Here is a 6,000-nt window from a genome sequence, read left to right as displayed (position 1 = left end):
ACTGTCAAACATAAACTGTATGTTGTGCATTCCTTTGACCTTGTATAGAAGAATAGTACGTGGCTATTCTTTGAGCTTCTTCGGTGGCAGATGAAGGGACATAGGGAAATGTTTGAGAACTGAGGTGCATTTGCCTTCATATCAGAACTCCTGTTTGTGCTGACCGTGGCGTTTAACCCTCCGATCCAGGCTGATGAACGTATTGCAGCTCGACAGGTAGAAGGCATTGGTATGACGAGGTTGTCATGTTTTCTCTACAGAAAACCTGAGTTTCCCAGCCCCTATCCAAATCTGACTGATAAAGCGTACAAACAAAACTGCGGTTTCTGACAACATCTGGGGAAGAATGTTGCCACAAAGCATCACTTCAGTGCAGCAGCAAACGTGGTCTTGGAATGAGACACAGCAGAATTACATTTGTGATATAGCCATTATATCGGCTGTATTGTGACAGGCAAAGCTCAGTGGGAAGAGGGACCATTTCAGCATCAGCGGACGTGCCTACCTGCTGGGCTTGGAGAAAAATTAACAGGGCTCAGCTGTGGGATTGCAACAACAAGAGTGTCAATCCAACCATAAGCAGGAGAATATCTTCTAAAAAATAAAGATGACTTCTCCTTTGGTTTGATGTGGATTGAACACCAGTAATTAAACCACTAGGGCTTTTATCTTGCTGTAGTATCGGGAGCAAGGACAATGCGTTGCAATAGAGATTTCACTCTGCTGTGCTGGAGCTCATTGGCAAAGCAACTGCACTGGTTTGGTGAGGTCTGCTTTAATCAGCGGTGACAGCACGCTTACTTCTCTCAAAAGCAGCAGAAACAATGTAAAAAAAAGTGTTCCTGAGAGTTGTATTTTCTTGTTCGGTTAGCATCTCCAGGTTCCAACAGGATGCCAATTTTAAGCTGGGTTTCTTTCCTTGAAGTGTACACGTATTACAAGCTGGCTGTCCAAACTTGCAAGTTACTCACGCTTCTTGTTTGTAATTCCTGGAAAGAAAATTCACCCTCCAGTGCTGGCTCCCACAAAACAAGGAAGAAATGAAACAGTGAGGTCAATCCTGAATTTTAAGCTGATATGAAAGGGGTTGTTACAATAGCTGTAAGGAGGAGACTGCAACACTGCTGTAGCCGTACCTGCTGTAAGTGACAGGTGGGAGAAATTTTGTTCTTTTTCATCCGTGTTTGGATGACGGCCCGGTGCTGGCCACGAACTGCAATCCAGGATTAATCCTCACATAGTGTTTTCTTTCTATATATCAGATTTCTCATTTTGTTAATAAGCACAGCCTAGCATGCACTTCAAGTCAGCTGTTCTGGAGTGGAAGCAACAGGGTTTTGCATTATTGAAATGACGGCTCTTAGGCTTTCCTAGAGCCCATATTGTTTGACCAGGGCAGGGGAGGGGGCGATCCTTGTAATCACAAATCCTAAACAGGGATTCCAGTTAGTGATTTTGCTTAATGGAAAGGGGTGGGGAATGTAGTTTAGCCAGGATTACATATGTACTATATCACATTTTCTGATGTGCACACTGCGGATTTGAAGGTGCTAAAGGGTGATCTTTTAAACTGAAAACCTCAAGCAGGTGTTTGGAAATGGACCTGTTGTGGGAAACGGTTGTCAGCAATGGGCCTCCTTCAGCACTGGCTTTCTTGCTAATATAGAAAAGACAAAACTGCTCGGCTCCCCTGCAGCAAGTGTCAGAAGACACATGCACTGGCAGCTAAGCTGGGAGAGGAAGGGTCCAAGTCTTCAGCTGGCAATAAGGAGAGTTTAGAGAAGCGCAGGGAGTTTCCTGCTCAAAACTGTCGTCAGGGTCTGCTCTCCCAATAAAACCAGCCCTGCACACAGGGTGTCTTCTTGCTTCTGTTGCTAAATGTCCTGAGACATCTATGCAGGAACCAGGAACAACTCCCTCTTGTTCTTCCAGCTTTAGGTACTGGATGGAAAAACTTGCCAATGTTGTCCTCACCCAGGTTCTGGATGGGAGGTAGAGAGCACTTCGTGTCAGTATGCTGGCCTGAGGCATTTGCTGTCCTTCAGTCTCTTGGGTAAAGGAAGAGGAGGTAGCTCTCAGTAATATATCAGTTTGCCCTGTCTGCTCCCTTCCCCCACCGAACCAAACACTATGCAAAATAAAATTATCTTCAGATCAGCCTTTTGCCCTGAGTTTTAAAAGAGACACATGACGGACTGACTGGGGAAGAGGCCTCGTATGGTAAACACCCTTATGCTGCTCTTCATGCTGGGCTAGGCCCATTCATTCCTGGCCTGGTTTAAGATGACAGGGGTGTCCAGCAGATTCCTTCCCCTAAACGCCTGCTCATTTCCCGTTGTATAAAGAACCATTCAGTGTGTGGATTCAGTTTTCCAGGAGTCACATAAAGACACTGCCATGCAGGACTCCACTTAGGGCATTTCTATCTGCTGTCAAGATGCCACCAGCCAGTTTGACAGTTTGGAAATCTTTTCTCTTGTCTGATAAAGAACAGAACAGAGTAATTTGCATTGCCGATTTTAACTGAGGATTGAAATCAGCCGACAAGAAACCTTCTTTTAAATCTTGCTTGTTTGTCTGTGCGGTAGTTACTCTCCAGTGGAAAGACTGGATCTCACTGGTTTGTACCTATTAAAACATGTTGACATGCAACTAAAAATAACTTTAAAGTAAATTTGGCATTATTTTCTGTTAAGAAGGAGGACAGGGTTTAACACATGCTATGATTTAACATGCAGATCAGAAACAAAAGTAGTTTACTATGTTCTAGTTTCTGTGAAATGTATCAAGCAACTTCTTATATAGCATTAAATTCAATGAAATGCTAAACCTGAGTATTTTGAAGTGTTAAATAAAAATATTTGGAAAATATTTTCTTATCAAAATACTTTCTGATGGCATCCTGAGAGCCCTTCCTACGTGACTTATTCTGTGATTCTTACTCAGTTCCATTTTAAAAGCAAAGCAAAGGAAATGTTCTTTAAACAAAAGGGTTATTAAGATAATTATTAATAATTTAAGATTATTTTCTAGTTATGCTGCTCTTTTATGAGTTTAGAACTAGCAGATATTAGTCTCTAACATCTATTAGTTTTAATTTGGAGGGAAGTAAGCTTTCCTGCCCTTCTGCCCCTCCTCAAATCTCAATTGCTTTCCCCAGTCTGAAGGAGCTTGTTATTGAACTAAAACTGACCCCCCACCCCCCCATCCTCTCTGTCCCTTTACAAGAAGCTCCTGAAGCAAAACGTTAGCAAACTGCCCAGGGTAGGATGAAGCGGCTTTATCTGTTTAGGGATTGACTTGCCTCAAAACTTCCCTAGCAAACACATATGACTGAAGAAAGACCAACTTTTTTTAAACCAGACCTATTTAAAGGAAGGTTTGAAATGATGCCAGCGTATAGGGAGACTTGAACTTGTGCTGGTTTTATTTCATGTTCTTTCCCCTACCCTTGGAAGGGTGAGGTGCTTTGCTAGCCCTAGTTTCTTTTTACCCTTATGAAGTATTCAGAGTGGTCCTCATGTGGAACTATTTGCATCAAACGTATCGAGTCCTTGAAAAAGGCTCTGTGCTCATTTTCTAAGCAGTTCAGTTTGATAATGTGATATTAGTGACATGATTATGCCCAGTCTTCAAAGAAAAATGTGGATGTCCTTCTAGGCAGGAAAAATATCTACCAAAGTTGTCCATGGCAGGGAATCCACTAAAAAATTATAAACGTGCATGCACATCTATGAAGTGTGCATAGCCAGAACTGTAGTGCCAAAACGCTCGATAAAAGGCATTTTGGCATGAGAGTGAGAGTTGTCTTGTAATTCTTCAGATGTCAGCAGACTGATGTTTAGCTGAGCATGTTTTAAAAATAATGTAACTTATGACTTAAAAAGTTTTACCCAGAAAACTTGGTTGTAAGTACTTGCTGTTATGAATTGGTGCGGTGGTTGAATGTATGCACACATTTAATTCTTCTGGGGGAGCTTGTGGTTTAGGGAACTGTGGGTTCAGTTTCTATCACTGATTTAAATTTTCCATGCTATGGTCATGAAGGAAGTTAAGCAACTTAAGGTTTCTTCATCTGTAAAGTATGGAGAATACTATGTCCTTGGTTTGTCTTGTATCTTTATCTTATAAATGCTCATCATATTTAAAAGTTTGCACAATGGAGCCCTGACCTTAGCAAGGGCCTGTAAATGCTGTCATCATACACATAATTCTAATAAAGCTTCAAAATGGTAAAGTTGCCAAAGGACTAACACATTAGTATTATGCAAAACCCATGGTGGGGGAGGAAGAATAGAGAAGATTGCTCTCCAGTCCTTCAGAAATGCTATGTTTCTTAGTATCCACTGTACTTTATCGAACAAGGCTCTCGAAACTGTAATGAAAACTGAAACATGCCAGCTATAAAAATTATTCACTTTTTGCTACAGCATTGAAAATATTAATGGAACTGTATTTCCCTGCAGTGAACACTGGGGTTTTTTGGAAGGTCTGTTTTGCACTGCCAGTCTCTTCCTGGGAATAAATAAATGCCTCTAAATAATCCCTTTCAAGATGTGCAGAGCAGCAGCTTGTATTTTTTTGTCCTTCCTGCCTGGGTTGCATGGTGCAGTGCCAGCGCACCGCGTGACGCAACAGTCTTGGAAATTCTTGGAAAAGCACTTCCGTTTGCTCTAGGTAAAAATTGTGTTGGCAGCAAAACTGACTCCGCTGTTTACAAGCTGGCAGCATTCTTAAGTGAACTCCAAGAAAAGTAGTTTAATGTATGCGGTTCTGCATATCCATCCAAGACGCAGAGGTGTTTGAGACTGTTGGCCTGTTATTATGGGTGGTGCCTCTGGAGAAGGAATGTCTTGAGTATTTCTCCAAGTGTGGACTTCTTTTTAGTAGTTGTAGTCAGCTGGCTTATCCCAGTTGTGCTGGGTCTCCCAGTTTCTGGTTGCCACTTGTAAGTGATGGGTTTAATTGCCATAGTGATTGATATTCCTTAGCTCCTGAGTGAGGGACAAAGTGACCTGAGTGACGGGAGAGGACTGTAAGCCATTACTGTCATTCTGACAATCTCTATTTTGGTGGCTAAACCAGAGAGTGAAGTATAAGAATTTGTTTGCCGATGATTCTTTGTTTGATTCTGGAAAAATAATTTAACCTGTCTGTACCTCTCTATCGCTTCCTGGGTAAGGGCGTGATATTTTGAAGATGGGCTGTATTTCCATTAGCATTTAATGAACAGTAAATAACAGTAGTAGCCGCTATTGTCTAATGTTTCATCCTGTTAATGGTACAAGAAGATTTCAAGCTGAACGCTGGACTAATAATTCAGTGTTTTGTAAGTGGAACCAAATGCAGGGAAAACTGGTACATTTGATAGTGCTGTAGCACTGGAAATCATGCTGTTATTTAAAAGCTGCATGGAGGTGTAACTAACAACGGAGGACAGTCATGGAAGGAAAATATGTTTTAAGGGTCCTGCTGGAACAGTGATCGTTGGAGTATGGAATTAAAATATTTGCCTATCCAGCACAGAGATCCTTTCCACCCAAGGATCTCAAAATGCTTTCATAATTAGTTATCTGTGACTTACAGCTGTGCCTCTGGCATCTTCATGTAACCTTTTCTGAGATATTTATATGACTTTCTGAAAGCTGCACAAGGGTTCTTCCCTAACAGAACAGAAGCCATGGCCATAGCCAGACAAACCAGCTTCCACTCCCAGTAGACAAAAATGACTGATTAAGCACCCCAGTTTCTCTCTTTCACTTGAATTAGTTATCTGTGACTTACAGCTGTGCCTCTGGCATCTTCATGTAACCTTTTCTGAGATATTTATATGACTTTCTGAAAGCTGCACAAGGGTTCTTCCCTAACAGAACAGAAGCCATGGCCATAGCCAGACAAACCAGCTTCCACTCCCAGTAGACAAAAATGACTGATTAAGCACCCCAGTTTCTCTCTTTCACTTGTAATAAATAAACAAAATCTCCCTCCCAAGTTTTGAGA

Source organism: Egretta garzetta, unplaced genomic scaffold (genome assembly GCF_000687185.1).
Source record: "Egretta garzetta isolate BGI_Z169 unplaced genomic scaffold, ASM68718v1 scaffold47, whole genome shotgun sequence".
In the NCBI taxonomy this organism is placed as follows: Eukaryota; Metazoa; Chordata; class Aves; order Pelecaniformes; family Ardeidae; genus Egretta; species Egretta garzetta.
The sequence above is the reverse complement of the archived record's forward strand: the minus strand, read 5'-3'. Positions refer to the sequence as shown.